Source organism: Xenopus tropicalis, chromosome 1, assembly GCF_000004195.4.
Source record: "Xenopus tropicalis strain Nigerian chromosome 1, UCB_Xtro_10.0, whole genome shotgun sequence".
In the NCBI taxonomy this organism is placed as follows: Eukaryota; Metazoa; Chordata; class Amphibia; order Anura; family Pipidae; genus Xenopus; species Xenopus tropicalis.
Window position 1 is genome coordinate 153,874,241 of NC_030677.2, and position 16,828 is coordinate 153,891,068.

General features: G+C 36.4%; 1 protein-coding gene and 1 non-coding gene across 2 annotated transcripts in view; both read right to left on the reverse strand.

Moving 5' to 3' along the window:
• Positions 1 to 4,877, reverse strand: part of ydjc (YdjC chitooligosaccharide deacetylase homolog) — a 74,565-nt gene extending 69,688 nt beyond the window's left edge. The window contains exon 1 of the mRNA XM_012959293.3: positions 4,524 to 4,877. The gene's annotated coding sequence lies outside the window, so the exon portion shown is untranslated. The remainder of the gene's footprint in view (positions 1 to 4,523) is intronic.
• On the reverse strand, positions 522 to 592 carry mir130c (microRNA mir-130c). The gene has a single exon (NR_049576.1). It is a non-coding gene; the product is annotated as a microRNA mir-130c (primary transcript).
• Positions 4,878 to 16,828: the final 11,951 nt, after the last annotated feature.

Here is a 16,828-nt window from a genome sequence, read left to right on the forward strand (position 1 = left end):
TGATTCTAAAATAATACTCAATATTTATCATAGTGGGTAGGAATTAACAAGTTTTGTGTGAATACTGACAATACTAGCTACATTTCCACAATACAGAAGGCTTTTAATTCCTTAATTTTAATTTGAACTGGATATAATGGCATGATAAATTTTCCACAACCAGACACATTAAGAGTGATGGAAAAATAGTGAGTAATATAAAAAAATTTTAAATAAAATATTTAATCTAAATCTTAGCTAAATAACATATTTGGAGCTATAATTTATGGAACCTCTTTATTAATTAGCTCACTGCACAGCATAGGGATTTCTGTGGCAAAGACATGAAATAATAAAGGGTGATATATGAAGTAGCAATAGCTGTCGGTATATCACAATACATAGCCGTGTGCTTGCAGCTGTTATAACCAAACCAGGGGGTATTAACCAATACAAGACACTTAAATTGTATTTCTTCTATTAAAATGGTTTAAATTTACAGAAAAAGCTTTTTTTTTATTAAGTTGTGTTAGGGTTCTGTCAGCCAATGCCCTTTTAATATTGCACTGCTAATTACAAATTCCAGTAGTACAACAGAAAAAGGGCCACGGATAACAGGTTCCACGTCTTTCCACATAAACAAAACCCTGTCACTCCCATGCTCCATATTTATAGTGACCAACCTCTATCAGAGAGGTTGAAAATACAATTTGATTCACAAAATTTGTAGTTTAACCACCAAAGGTCCATGATTCGTTTAAAATGCTGAAATAAAATCAGTAGTTTTAATATAAAAATAAATAAGAGGTAGATGGATAGATATAGATAGTGCATTAACCTATGAGGTTCACATGGTAATGAGGTTTAGCACATAATGCATGCAAACATAATTAACTAGATAAAATTGTTTTTTTTTTGCCTGTTTTTATAATTCAACATAACATTGAAGGACACAGTATCCCTAGCCGAATTACTATGGCATTTAAAAAGCATGACAATTCACATTAAACCTATTAATGTAAAGCCAGACTTTTAATTGTAAAAATTATATATAGGATTTGTACCTTCACTTGTATGCATCCGTGTTATAAATAAAGATTTAATTACAAGGGAGCTTTAAGCCAATTATATTTCAAAATTGGTATTTACATACAAATGGCAGATATAAAGTACAGCACAATAAAATACATATCAAACAGATGTAGTCGGTCTTCTGTGGTGCATAAAGGGTATATTTAACCTCATGGTAAAATCATGAATAAAAATAGACCGTATCTGCTTTGTGTATAATAGATAGGTGCTGATAGAGAGGTTTACTTAGTAGGAGGGATTTCTGGGGTACAGGCAAAAGTTTGTGTGTGGTCGCATCCACAGTAGCGAGAAAATAAACTTTCCCCAATTAAAGATCCCAGATTAAAGAGCAAAGTGCAGAGCTGCCAGCACAACAAGCACGAATTACATTTTATCTTGTGTCCCTGTCAAGGCGAAGCAGCACGAATCTCCCACATATCCAGATCCCGAGATATAAATCTATTAGTTAAATATACACTGTAAGTAATAGCACGTACTGATCCGCTTAAACCCGGGCAGTGACACCTACGAGACGCCGCTACAAGTTCCAAGACGCGTTACTGTTAGTTCCAAACTTTCTAGGAAACTTGTATCTGCCGGTGGCGAGTAGCGATCAGTAGCATCTCCCCCCGCACTGCCAGGGCACCCACTCTGTGCAATGAGGAGCGGAAGGTTAAATGACTTTTCCCTTTCAGAACTCTGTTAGCGCTGGGACAGCAGCACCCAGTTTGCACTCTGACAGTGTCCGCCCCTCCCCCCAGGGCACTGTCAGGGTGCACAGGGCAATGATAAGGGGTAGCTGTCCCCTGTCTAAAGTGAAAGCGCCTGGAGGTCTTTTGGGCAAATTATGGTCAGTTCCCCCACCTCTGCCAAACACGGGTTGCGGTGGTACCTGAGGGTGACGAGGGTTGGCATGGGGGGACCCCAAATCCAGGTAGGGGATAGTGCAGTACCGCCCCTCCGTACGCTCGGCACTGTACCTCTCAGTGCGAAGAGCCTTCTCTGGCTGTCAAATGCCCAGCAGCGTGCGATCTTCATCCCACCATTAGCTCTTCTTCTAGGCAGCAGCTCTGCTTCCTACCCTCCCCACTGCTCCCCTTGTCAGGTTCCAGCAGGCCCCCCGATCAGGGGCCGCCAACGTGAGGCCCCTCCTGGGTGTCTCCTCTCCTCCCCACCTCCTCCCCGCCACTGAACAACATGGATGCCCCAGTGCCTGGATAAATTGCCTCCCCCTTTTTCCTTCCAGCCCTCAGCTCCCGCCATTTCCGCCCATGGCTCCCGGATGCTACTCACCAGCTGCGAGCCCCAAATTCATGAATGGTACCTGGGCATGAGAGGAACCTCCTCCAAGAAAAGTTGACCAAAGATTCTATGGGGGTCTCTAACGGCCATCTATCATCCAAAGGCATCTTTGCCCTTCAAGCCTTGGTTCTTGGCCACCCCTTGCGCCTTCGAGAAGAGAAGAGAGGCGAATCCCCACCCCGGTACGAACCTCATGGCCTCGCAGCTCCATCCTCCATCTTTGACTAGTTGACATTCAGCTCCTGCTTGGACAGATCCTCATTTGCATACCACTTTCCTTATTGGTCGGCGCCTGCGCTAGTCTATGCCATCCGTGCTCCCATTGGTTGGAAGCTTTGGATATTTAAAAATATTACCCGCGCCATGATTGGCTTTAAAGAGGGCACACGTCACCGCATGCTCTTTATTTTAACAATGAATGCACAAACACATTCTTCCATTCACAAATTTTTTTGGGTTTACCCGCCTTTTTCTTCAACTACATTTTCATTGATTTTGTCCCAGTGGAGGGGTCCTGGAGAGTAAACACATCCATGAGGGAGGACTCACACATCAGAAACAAACAGCATTCACCCATCGCATCAGGGGCGGTGATCTGGGCTTAGCCAGAGAATACAGAACCCCCCATCCCAACATCTAAGGGGACAAGGACACAACTTGGCATTTAGGTTTAAAAGGCAGGCCAGCATGTGACAGATCCGAAATAAATTGGCACCCTCGTTATCAAGCAAAAGGTAGAAGCCACACGATTAAAGTGCTTCATCAGAAGAATTATAACGTACAAACATGGCAATACACACATATGTGCATAACTGCTAGAAAAGTAGCGCAGGCAGGGTAAGGCAGGCCAGCCCAGGTGGCTAAGCTAGAATGGCTGCACTTGGATTCCTGTCACATTTACTTTTTAGAGTGTTGCAGGGCTGCATGCGTGATAATGGAAAAACATTTACATTCACACGTCAGATTCATTTTTCAAAAGGTTACATTTTTAGTTACAGACTCTTACACTTTTTGATCATGTTTTCAAGACCCCCTCTCTTGTCAGGATCTGTTTATTGTTTTCATCTAGTTCATTGTTTGTGTGCTAGGTGCTCAGGATAAATAAGAGACAACTGCTATACACTCAGTATTAATACAGTTAATCTGTATGTCATGGATGAAGGCATTGCATGGTTACATTAGCAAGATTGACCAAGAACATTAGTAACAGTTTAACAGTTATAATAACATATTTCCTAGGAATACACTATACTACAATTCCATTGCATTCACACAATGTTATAAATAAAAGTGCAATATTAGTCTTTATTTTGTGCTACGGGCACCAGTGATTTTTGTCCCCTTGGATCTGAATTTTAATTTTGTTCTCAGGCAGAAATTATTTAGCCAAATTTGTAATTTGTCCATTTTTTTTATCCAGAGGGAGGGTATTTCTCCTTGGTGGATCTTTGACAGGGTCTCTCTTTTTTTTGGGAGATGGGAGACGCAGTGGGCTGTGAAATCAGACATTCCTGTCCAATGGAGCTGAGATTATAGCATTGTTCTCCAGAAAAGGGGCTGCTTTTCTCTTTTCTTTCCCCCCTCCTCATCTACAGGGACCTGATTGTGCAGTTAATCAGCAAAAAAAGCGTTTGATGTAAGGCAGGGCGTGAATTTAAAAAGGCCATGAGGGATTCAAAGGGGGGATTTCTTCTGTCTTTTGGAAAATGTTATTTTGGTTTCAAAATGGTAGCCATTTAAAGCGGCAGTGTCCTTTTTATTTGGGGGGGGGGCTTTTCACTTGTGCTTATAAGCATTGAGTCTCTCATTTGGGTGATTCTCAGCTGCTGGATAAGAGGTAAATGAAAAGAATATACAGGGTCTACGGAATTTAAGGTGAGCACCTGACAAATTCCATTTATTTCTTTATTTAAGAGAAAAATGCCACGTAATGAAATTGAAAGCATCTTTAGAAATGATAAAGCATGACAGGAGTATAGTGTGAGAGGCTGCTGGTGTGCAAGTCTCGCAGTTACAGGCAATGGGACAAGCTTTACAAATTTCACTATGATCACTGTGACAATGAGATGCAGACAGTGACTTTTCTGTACGTGGGTACAAAGCAATACAGACGCCGTTTATTAAGTAAGCAGAATAATAATAATAATAATAATAATAATATAATGACTTACCTTGGTAGGATCTTAGAGCTTGTGCAAGAGGCAGGCAAACAACGTGTTCTGGGGCAAACTGTGCCATACAAAATGTGTGACCACAGTTCTGCGTATTTGTTAACCCTATGATAGCCAGGGGAAGAAGCAGCAGTCGCCCCTACTGAATTTGAGGGTTAAATGGAATGGGCTGCTTTCTTTTGCAAGCTTCCATAATCTAAATGCAAAAGTTAATGATCCCCCTGTTTTTTTTATATAGTTTCAGCGTGATTAAAAAGGGAAAAAGGGGCTCTAGAATAACATGGGGTGCAGCCTGAAATGATCAGGGGGACACCAGGGGAGATAAATCAAAGTGCTTTGGCCAGATCTTGTTTGCTCCTACTCAGTGTAACCGTCCGTGTTACGTCAAGGGGCGGGGCCTGCTGTGTTTTTACTTAAACTATCTCCCCAGTACAAGGCCTTCAGCTAAAGTCCCTTTAACTCCTTGCTGCCTGTGGGAGACTTTCAGGTGCTTCACCCTCTGGCACGTCATTGACACAAATTCTTTACATTCGTTAAAGTAAAACCAGGGGGAGCAGATTGTGACTGGGAAGGCGAAAAAAGACCAGGGCGAAAGCTGAAGTCGCCAAATGAACTGCCAACTGGAAGTCAAATTTCATGGCAGCCACGTTGCTTTATTACCTCACATTTAAATACACCCAAAGGTCAGGAGTGGATCAGAAACTAACCAGAGCAACTTCCCAAGAAGTGTGTGTTTTCCTATAACTATATTATTCCTATTTATACTGGGAGGGAGGGGGGCAAGGGAAAGAGAGGCATGTAGCTTCGCTTTAGAGTTTGTTTTCCACTTTTATTAAAACTATATATCCTTTGGCTGTTTTTTTAGCTCAGGCTGTACTTAATATGCAGTCATCTGATCTTGTAAATTAAGTCTATATTTAACATGAAAAATAAAAAAGTTAAATTGTTTTAAAATGTAATTCACATCTGGTCCAATATACATAAACATACTTTTTAGCCTGTTAATAACTATGACTGTGTAAAAATAGGTTTAAAAGGCAAGGATCTTTATAAAGTGTGTAATCTTTATAGTTATTTATTTTTGTTTAATTATAAAACTATTAAAACTGACATCAAGGCAGATTTGATCAGTCAGGTAAGTGTGTATTTCATACTGATATTTTTCTATTCTAAATATTTGTAAGAGTATAGGTACTGCAGATTTTTCACACAGTTGATATTTGTCTTTTAATGAAATGGGGACAGCACTAAACACAAAGTCAGACTAGGCAATAGATTGTGTATAACTGGTGGAGATGGTGTGAATTTGTGCTGGGGGATGTTTGTGCTACTGCTCACTTACACAGCAAATTCCTTTGGGATTGAGTGAAAAGTTGGCCCATCATTATTATTATTATTTATATAATAAGTACCCATATTGTAGATCTGTTTTGCCTTTGCATTGTGTGTGAGCCTGTTGAGCCCAACTCTAGCTGCTACACCCCAACTGCCCTTTATCAAAACTATTGTTTCTCGCCCCTTACCTTTTTATTTTTATTAAGTTCATGTGAAGAATAAGCTACTACTACATTTAAAATACTGCTTAAAAACACTAGTTTTTAAGTGACAAATAATAAAAAAAATATCTTAGGCTTTCACTCTAAAATCTCTGACAAGGACCAGTTGCATTATGTTCCAACCCTGCCTATAATATCCAGGTTTTGAGTTCTGAGCAGTGAAAGCGTTAACCAGTGCCTGGGAACATTGATCGATATTGATGGCTGTGGAAGTTTAAATGGATTTGTTGTTTGTGGGAGGTGGGGGGATTTCTGCTTTTTTTCCCTCTGCCTCTACTTTGAATTCTGTATCCCCACCCCCCTTAGTGCTAGGAGCTTGGTCCTAATTGCATGCATGCCATTCCTTCTGGGTGGGTGGTATCACCTTTTAGTGCTGGTCCTTTCCACAGGGAAGGGCTGTAAAAAATCCCTTTCATGTCTTAGTGGGGTTGGGGGGGGGATCAATAGACAGGACTTGTCAGTGTTCTATAAAATAGGTCTAATATAAGGACACAACAAGACAATATATAACAGAGTGTATGTGTATAGAGGTAGAGAGAAACAAATCTAGATGCAGATATATGTATATATAACTGCCTTCTCAGTAAAACAATTTATTCAGTTTTTAGAACTACACTCAGCAGTAAAAAGAAAAAAACTCCTTCCCTTCTTCCTCCCCCTCAAAATGGTGTGTTTTTAACAGTGTCTTATTAGTTCACTTTAGGGAGCTAGTTAAATGAATTTACCACAAAAGAGGATGTTAAGTGGTTTGAAAGCTGTTCAAATACAATTGTTGTTTGGGCTGCTGTAAATGCCTTTAGTTAGCAACAAACTAATTAGTTTTTTTTCCCCAAAAATTTATTGGCATTTTTATACAAAGTCATTTTATACCATCAAAGACAAATAAAACTCATTTACTTGGGTGGAGGAGAAGATTAAGATATATTAGGATTGTTTAATACTTATGCTGCAATTAGATGCTATTATCAGTATATCAGGTTTGTATATTTATTTAGTTTGGATGTGCTGACATTTTGCAGATGTTAACAGTTTTGCTGTGAATATGACAGTACCAAATTCCTCTTAGAAACCATCCAGAGGTCTGTGATTTTGCAGGGTTATTTAAGGTCACCATATCATGTCTATCAAAATAAATTCAGCAGATCTTTGCAGCCTAAACTTGCATTTAGAGAAACACACAGTGCTATTAAAACCTATGTAGGCTCATTAAAGAAAGCAAAACCTATTCAATTAAATAAGCCTCAGTACTATTACAATTAATTCAGTGTTTGACAAATGAAGATTTGAAAACATGGAAAGGTAAAATGAACTTACTTCTGCTTTTAATTAATAAAAGTAATAGTTTTAGTTTAAAAATAATTCAAATCACAACTGCAAAAGTAAATGTTTTGCATATTAAGTTGTCCAGTTTTGAAAGAGTGTATGGGTATCTCAAATCACTTCTGATACACAACTTTAATATGTGAACAACAATAAATGGACTAAGCATATTAAACCAACCGCCCCCTAAAATGTAAAGATTGAGATGTATTTTGTACAAGAGTGTTTTTGAACTGCATGAAAGGTAAAAATAATAATAAAACAACCCTTGATACTGTAGAAACCCTGCTTAAGAAGACTGGCCATTTTTTGCAATGCATATTTTGCAATGCATAATCTAGATATAAAAATTGTGATTTGTTGTCTGATCAGAGTAACAAAAGCTGAACTAATGAAATAAAAGCATTAATGTGTATAAATAATTGCTGATTAGTCGCCTAACTATTTATTTCATCTGTTGGGGACAAAATTTACTTTTTTATAAACTAGTTTGTGATGCTCTTAAATGCTTGTTAGGACAACCTCTGTAATGCCATCTACAAATTTAGTGAGAAAGTTGTAAAAATTAGATGCAGATTAATCTATACAAATACATTTAAAATAACAGATTTTTTTGAACAACTCAATGTATTTCAAGTTATATTAAGCCTATTTTGTATTTCTCTAAATGTAGTTGGTAAACACACTTAACTGCCCTGTCTTGTTATACAAACCCACAGAACATTTTCAGGGAAAGTAAAGTTATGCACTGCAGAAGAATTTGAAACATTTACACTTAAAAAATTTTGTAATCCCCCCCCCCCTGCTGAATAGATCTTTTTTTCTGTATAATATAATCTAGTGAAACAAAAGATGACGTGTGTAATTAGTTTAAATTAATAATACCTTGTTCTTTTCCCACAAGCTTTAATATTTCTCCTGTGACAAATTATAATCCTCAATTATCCAATTAAACCACAAAAATTAAATGTTAATTGTTAATATAAGATTTATTATGCATGGAACTATTAATGCCACATTTCAAGACCACAAACATAAAATCCTCAATTAGAAAACTCATTTCCTTATTTGGTAGGGAAGAACAAAGAAAACCAACAACACAAACAGCAGTTGCCTCCTACAGTATCTTAAGTAATTAGTATTAGTTAATCACTACCACTGTCTGTCTTTTCACAGAATATTCCCTTAATCACAAGCTACTCTGATCTCCATTTCACCCTGTGCAACACACTAGGTTAAATCAGTCCATTTTGTAATTTTTAAACACTGTGCACTTCTAAACTTTACACAGATACATAATAGTGTTTCTTCTTTGTTATTTACAACAACAAATCTACACAGGTAAAGTTTTTTTTATAGTATTTATATATTTCGAATAAAAGAATTATTTTACTAAAAATACACTCAGAAAAGTCAAATATAGTTAGGGGATGAAGAATTTAATGAGTAAGTGATTTAGCAGGCATGATGTCTATACAAACATGTCTACATACCAGGATTTTGAAGGACTCAGTGGAATTTATTATTATCATATATTTTCTATTTTCAAAAACTACACTACACATTCACCCATACATAAACTCATTTAAAATATGGTTTATTTGGGACACAGGAATACACATTTATTTGACTCTCTGTGTAAATTTAGTTTTAATTTGTTTAAACACACCTGTAACAAAACAGTTTGATTAAAAAAAAATTCTGCTCTGTACAGCAAAATATTTTTTCTTTTGTAATTAAAATGTAAGATTGTGCAGCAAAGATGATTAAAAAGCACATCAATACAAAAAAAAAGAAAATAAATCTCAAAAAATGACTTCGGGACCATCTGTGAACAGTTTGCTTTTTGAAATAATTTTTAAAGGGTTTGGAGGAGAATATTCATAACAAATCTCTAGCTGACTTTGTAGAGAATAGTACCCCATTTAAGAGTCCTAAGAAAATAAACCAATTTCAAGTTTTGGGGTGTTTTTTTCTCTCATATAAAAAAAGACTTAACATGTTTGAAACAGTGAAAGCATCACATTTTATTAGTTGCTTCCTCTAAAATATTTCCCTGTTCAAAAGAAAGTGCTACTAATGTCAGTTGTTATCTTGATCTGGCTATTCTGATGTGTTCTGCATATATCCTGCTGTTGGTTGTCACAGTGATCTAACTCTAAACATATGTGCAACTTGTATCATGCTTTGATGGTCTGATACACAAAATCCTGTTTTGGGTTCTGGTAGTATCTGCAAACTTGTTGTAGAACAACATTAATACTTTAAAGATTACTTGAACTTACATTTTAATGAAAGTGAGAGAGCATCCAAACGAAAATGTTGTTTTCAATTGAATATGAGTTAAAAATTAAATTTTTTTTCATTTAAATGTGCTATATAAAAACATTTCCTTTAAAGGCATGCTAAACCAATGCATTTCATTATACAATGAAGTTAAGTTACTCCTGAAAACTCTTGTATATATTGCCAACCAATTTGTCATTTTTCAGCTAAAATAAATTTTAGGTCATAAAATATTCATATTCTATATTAACAAACATATTAATATTCCAGTTAAAAATGATACACGCACACATTGTAGCCTCAGCAAAAAGTCTAATAATTTGCCTTTAAAACTTTAAATCAGCTTTTTTTGCTAAAATAATCCAAATATAAAACATAATTTAATACAAAAATGTTTAAAGTTTAATCCTGCAAAAGGATAGATGGGTTGTGAATGCATTTCTTTTCCTAACTGATCAATGAAACCCTTTAAAAGTCAATAATAAATTCAAAATGGCTGCTTTAATATGGGCTAAATTGTTCTGTTGCTCAGTATGCCAAAACTGTTAGTCGCTTCATTAGAAAGGGATACATTTTATTTATGTGATGTATATGTACACTAGTGTATAAGAAATGCTAATTATACATCACAAAGAACAATCAAATTAGGTATTTGGATAAATGGAAAATTAAGTACAATATTAGTATCTACAACACCTATATTCCTTTTTATCACATATTGTATTTTAATATGCAGTGCTTTTAGTTAGTTAAAATGTAAAAGAAGTGTAGTAGAATGATAGTGTGATAAAAAGAGGTATTTTCTATTATTATTTCTGATCTGAGATTTTTAGGATGAATTTTCTAACAACTATTGCTCCCTGATTCCATCCAAAAACAATGTTAATTTCATACATGTTCTGTTGATGTAAAATTGTTCTAACAACTAAGAGAAGCCCTGCAGGGAATATGCTGTCAGATGGAGGTAAAAAAATAAACATGCATATGGAGGGGAGGGAACAACCTGAAATATTGGTGTCTTAATTATAGTTGTTGTAGTCTATCATGAATAACAGTTGAACTATCTTTCTAAATAGTTTTCGTGTGATACCATCTAATAATCTGGATTTCAATCATAATTAGGTTATCCATAATATGTTGTTGAAGAGCCTTTAGCAGATATAAGCAGCTCAAGTGCGTTGGTGGAAACTGAAGTTCCCTTAAAGGTGCACTGCAGAACATTGCCTATTCCTTGGTTATAGAAAAGCATTTCAAGTGAGAAAACATATCTAACATTTTTACCAGCTTGTCCTCATGTGCCACCATGGGGCTTATGTAGTAACATGGGAGGAGTGGTGAAGTTTTGCCCTGCTATCATAACCCATAGCAATCAATCAGCAGTTAAAATTACTGCTGCTTTATTTCTAAACATGTATAGTGCAGCAAAATATGTATTTTTTTTAGAAATAAAGAATAACCATACTTACCAAGTCATTATGTATTGACATTTCCAGTAAGCTATGTAGTATCAGGCAAACTTTCCCTTCTTTTAGTAACCGTAGCGATTAATCATTTGTTTGTTTTCATTACTTAATTTATACTTGACCAGTAAAAGCTAAATGTCAAGATGTTGCTGTGGTCTACTGGACAGGGGTAACTTTTCCCTAGTTTCTACATGTTGAGTTTTTACTACTAAATACATCTAAAACACTTATACCTAACATACTAATATGTAAGATTTTTACATACTTGTTTATTATACTATCTATAAGAATTATTGCCAAGTACCAAAGTATTTCACCGCTCTATACCAAACATTGTGCATTACAGCCATTGCAACATACAAAAACAAATGATCTAAAACAAACGGAGACATGGTTAGAGGTGTTCTGCTTGTAAAATGTTACATTTATGGTTTGAGATTATAGACAAAGAATAAAGATTATTCTAGCCTAAAAAAGATCAGCTGCTATATATGCATTAGTAATTATTAGTTCTCCAATGGAAAGCATTCTTTTGGTATCCTCCCCCAACAAAAATGTCACCCTCCTCCCATGGTTGGGGTTGTCCTTCTATAATTACAAGTGAATGGTTTACTGCATGATAGATGAGCTGTCAATGCCATATTCCTTGTCTCAGTTTAGAATTTACCCCACACTGAAGTACAACACCACCATCTATTTATTGCCACAAAATTCTGATGTTCTGTTGCTTGGCTTCTTTTAGAGATGCGCTGTTGGCCAACAATGTCCTTTTTACATTTTGTTTGTTTGTAATACTTTAAAATCAATAAAAGTTCAGATAATAAAAATGATTTGGTCAAACTTTAATTTGCACATTCAAAAATTTCCATCATCTAATAAAGTGTCACCTTCAACTGTCTAGTATTTTTAAGGGGATGACATTCTGTTCAGCAATGCACTAATGATTGAACTGAATCCGAATCCTGCAAAAACGAGTGGCACTTGGCCGAATCCTGAACTAAATCCTGGATTCAGTGCATCTGAAATGGAAGTATGTTGTTACAAGCTAATTGTACCCGTCTGCTATTTCCTTTATGTGGACATGAATGTACTTTACATCAGCTCATTGTAGAGACAAATTTTGCAGGACTGAACAGCAAAGAAGTAAGTGATGGATGTAAATGATATAACCAATGAAAAATTGCATGGAAAAAAACGGTTTCGCATTTAGGGGCGATTTATCATCTGTCGGGAAAGTTTACAACAGTTACTGCTTGGTAAAAAATTACCGACAGTTACGGTGAAAACAGGATTTTGGCAGTTTGGCTTTGCTATCCAATGTAACCATCCAAGAAACCCTCTGCTTTAATGGCTTATGACTTAAACATAAAATTTACAAAACAGATGAACAGATTGCTTAAGAAACTTATTACAGAACTGCTGGAATTTTTTACTTTTTGCTATATCTGAGTAGCAGACATGTTTCAGAAATTAAGTATCGAGTTTGTCTTCTCTCCATAAATGTTCAATATCAAATTTCAACACCCATCTTGCTTAAAAGATGTCCAAAGGTGCATTTTCATCATTGAGTCATTAATCCTCCCTATTAATTTAGTCTCACTAAAACTTTTTCTCTTCACCTGTCTTTTGTGCACTTATCCCTTTGCAAGTCATAAACTAAGCAGAATTCCCATATTGGGCAATAAAATCAAAAGCAAGGGTATCAGATTTTTAAATTAAAAATGATTCCAATGGGCATCTAGTTTGTTTGCGCTTAGAATGACTGCAGTGTGTGTGGTCAACTTGGGTAGCAAAGCCACTTACTTATGATAACACTTTACACTTAAACTGGGAACACATGGTCCAGGTTGCTTGCCATCTGTGATTTCCAGTTTAATCTACAATGACAACCATATTACACTGAATGTGACCAGCTCAAGATTTGCTTTATTCTCCATAGAGGATGATCTGATTTTCCCTCCAGGTTTTTACATACAATACAAAAGAGCCACAAATATCCTATAAATGATATTGTTATAATGGTGCTTTATGATGTCATCAGTTATAATTGTTGCTCAGTGATGCCATTTGTCACATGACTCTGCAACTTGTGTATTTAAAACAATGTATCCCTTGATGTAAAATATGAGGATAATAGAAGTCTTCTAGGGGACCTGTATAGAAACATTCAGCTTTTGCCTTGTCTTCTGTATGGTCACGGAGCTACTCTGTAACTTATATCCTTATATACATAGGGGGTACATTATTCCCTATATCTTTATGCACAGACTATGATTAAAAAGGTATGAGGAAAAAAAACAAGATCATTTGTACTGTACATTCATCCCTTTCTGTTTAAAACTAAGGCGAAATGGGAGTTTTTTCTCTTCAGTTTGTTTAAAGTCTGGTGCTGTTTTCTATATGCCCCTTTCCTAGCCAGATTTTTGATTGGAGGAGTGTGGACTTTTGTGAAGTTGTTTTAGGTAGTCAGAAAAGGACAGATACTAGTTTCAGTTGCAATTAAATGTACAAATATCTTTAAAGCCATTGAACACAACTTATAATTAATACATATTGGGAGGTTACTTTTGGGTTTACATTCCCTTTTAAGTAAAAGCAAAACGAAAAAATAAATAAGTACTTTTTACTATCACAGTCTCAAAAGTTTAAAAATTAACTTATAAGAGTACAAATTATAACCGCATGTTACCCAGTTAAGTAGACTTGTGCATAAGAGTGTGGTGCTGGCAAAGGACAGGTGAAATTATTGCAGTCAATGCTTTAGTTCTCATCTTCCATGTAAATGAAATCATTTCTCAAATTTAGGAACTGTGGATTGATTCTAGTATGTTTATCTGTCTTTTCCTGCTGCAAACAATCTCTCATGGTATGAGTTACAGACTGATTTCCCCTGTCTAACAATCTGATTCAACATGCGTCTGTCAAACACTCAAAATTGCACTGACATGTTTCAGGCAGGCACCACATCACCATCTGAGCTTTTAAATGGTATTATGTTGGGGTTATATAATAAAAGGCATTACATTTTGCCAGGTGCAGTAACCCATCAGCAAATAGCACCTACTGGCCACCTGTTTAAAACCAGACATCTTATTGGCTGTTATGGGTTGATACTCCTGGGTAAACTTAATGCCTTTTATTACTTCTGAAGATATAAACTAATATTTAGAGATTTCAGAGAATATTTGGATATACATCATACATCATTCATCAATAGCAGTTTTGCAGTTTTTAGATAGGTTACTTACCTTTAAGTGTGTTTCAGAATTTGTTTTCCCTTTGAGTATTTTACTCATTAGCCCTGTTTATGCTGCCTTTTTAAACCTCAGTTTAGAGGATCTCATTCTATGGTACCCCACATAAGGTTGCTGGATGATTTCCTGAACAAGTATAATATCCAAGCCTACAGTGATCATAAAACCTACAGTAAAAGTAAAGTCCAAAATGATGTTCAAGGTCCCTGGGTTAATGGTTACTTTAATCAAGGAATAAGTCCCCAAATCATGCGAGCGCAAGCATTGAAATTGTTCTTCTAAGCCTTCACTTGTCCTGTGTAAAATTTTCTTTTCCCCCACTTAACCTTGTTATGGAACATGAACAGATCTTTATAACTTGGCCTTGATAGGGCCGCTCTTCAGCGGAATGATGGCTACCCACACAAACTAGGTGCAGCTATTCTTTTTTTTGGCATAAGACATGGGAAGCCTAGTGCACTACTGCCTGCCTCTTCCCTACTTTTCCTTACTTGACACTTCTAAAATGAGGGGCAGGTGAGCATCAGGGCAATGTGGCCCAGTTATACACCTAACACATTTTATGGTGCACAAAAAAGTACTGATTTGGAAAAAAGTACTGGTATGCTAATGAAAACAATATTTTTCCTTATTGGCTTTACTGGTCTGTTACTGGGCACCCTAAATTTGCTTCCCCCACCAGAGGCTCAAACTCTGGGTTGGGAGAAACAATAGTTTTATTTTTAAAAGAAACAGTCCCCGCTGGTGCCAGGCCGCCCGCACTGGGAGAGGTGGACATGTTATTATTAGCGCACATAATGAGTGAGCTTCCACACTCGCTCAATATGCGTATGCATGTGACATAGGATCAGTGTATGCAACTCACATGCCTACATCACAAGCATTCACATAATGAGCAATCTTAGGCACTTGCTTGTTATGTAAATGCGAGTGCAACCATACTCTTCCATGCCTGAAACAGAAGCTCCTTCCTGGTGCAGGCAGTCTCACACTGTAGGGTTTTTTTTTATTGTTTCCCCAACTGGAGTGCAGGCTCTATTAGCCTGCATCTCTAGTGGTAGAAGCAATTTTAGGGTGATAGTTGCCCTTTAAGCTCTAAGTAGTAGTAGTAGTGGGTGCACTGGGAACTAATTACTGTGCTACTGACTTGTGCTGAATCTGCAACTTACTAATTGCACTGTACCTTAAAGCTGCTAAAAACATGTAAACATCAATAAATAGCTATGTTAGCTGAGTTATCATTAAGTACAAGGTACTGCCCGATTATTACAGATAAAACAAAATCCAAATGAAGAATCCCAATAAAGAATCCCTTGTTAAAATAGATATAAAATAAAATGTTGGAGTTTTCTGAGTAACGGGTGCAGAACAAACAACTGTACTGTAGTATTAAATCCTATTGACCAACATTTCTTTACATCCAAATGTGAAATGAATTTTTAGGGGGTCACTGTGTACTTCAGAATTGTGTTATTACATAGAAATATATATATACTAGCATAATGTTATCATAACACTCTATGGGGCCGATTCACTAAAGGTCGATAAAATGAGCGCTATTTATAGCATGCGTTAAAAATTTTATCACTTCTTATTTTTTGCGACTTAACGCTCGATTCACTAAAAAGACACTTGTCATAAACAAGAAGTTCTATGCGTTATTTATCTCGCAATGACATATTTTCAAGCGATATATTACACAGCGCGCAACATATTATGCACGTAACCATTACTTTCTGAAAACTACTGTTCTGAAAATCACCATTTCCCTGAAAACTGGAGGATGCATCACTCTAGGGCCAACACATACTTTAAAAAATACGACTGCAAACTCCATGTTGTGTTGCGAAAAAGTCACAAACAGCAATGTTCTTTAAGTACCGCCTAACCCAAGTAGGTGTTAATATTCGCAAAGATTAATGCGATATTTTGCGCGTTTAACGCTTCATATGTGTTTGTGAATCATGCGTTAGTACTATTTCTATTTGCTAATAAACGCCATGCGTTAGAAATAATGCTTTGCGATGATGCATTTTTTTGTCCATGCGATATGCGGATTAACGCATGCAAAATGACTTTGATGAATCGGTACTTATTTATCTCATGCTTTTTTGTGTTATCGACCTAGTGAATCGGCCCCTTTATTAGGTAGGGATGCACTGAATCCACTATTTTTGTTTATGTGACAAAAAAGTCACTTGATTTTATTTATTTGGTTCAGCCAGGACCATGGATTCGGCTAAATCCAAATCCTGCAGAAAAAGGCAGAATCTTTGTCGAATTCTGAACCAAATCCTGGATTTGGTGCATCCCTAATACTATGGTTACCATATGATTTGAAAATCCATGGACATGTCTAATATAGGCTTGTTGCAGGGCTGCACTAATTACATTTTAATTACATTTTCAAGTGTTCTGGTAAACCA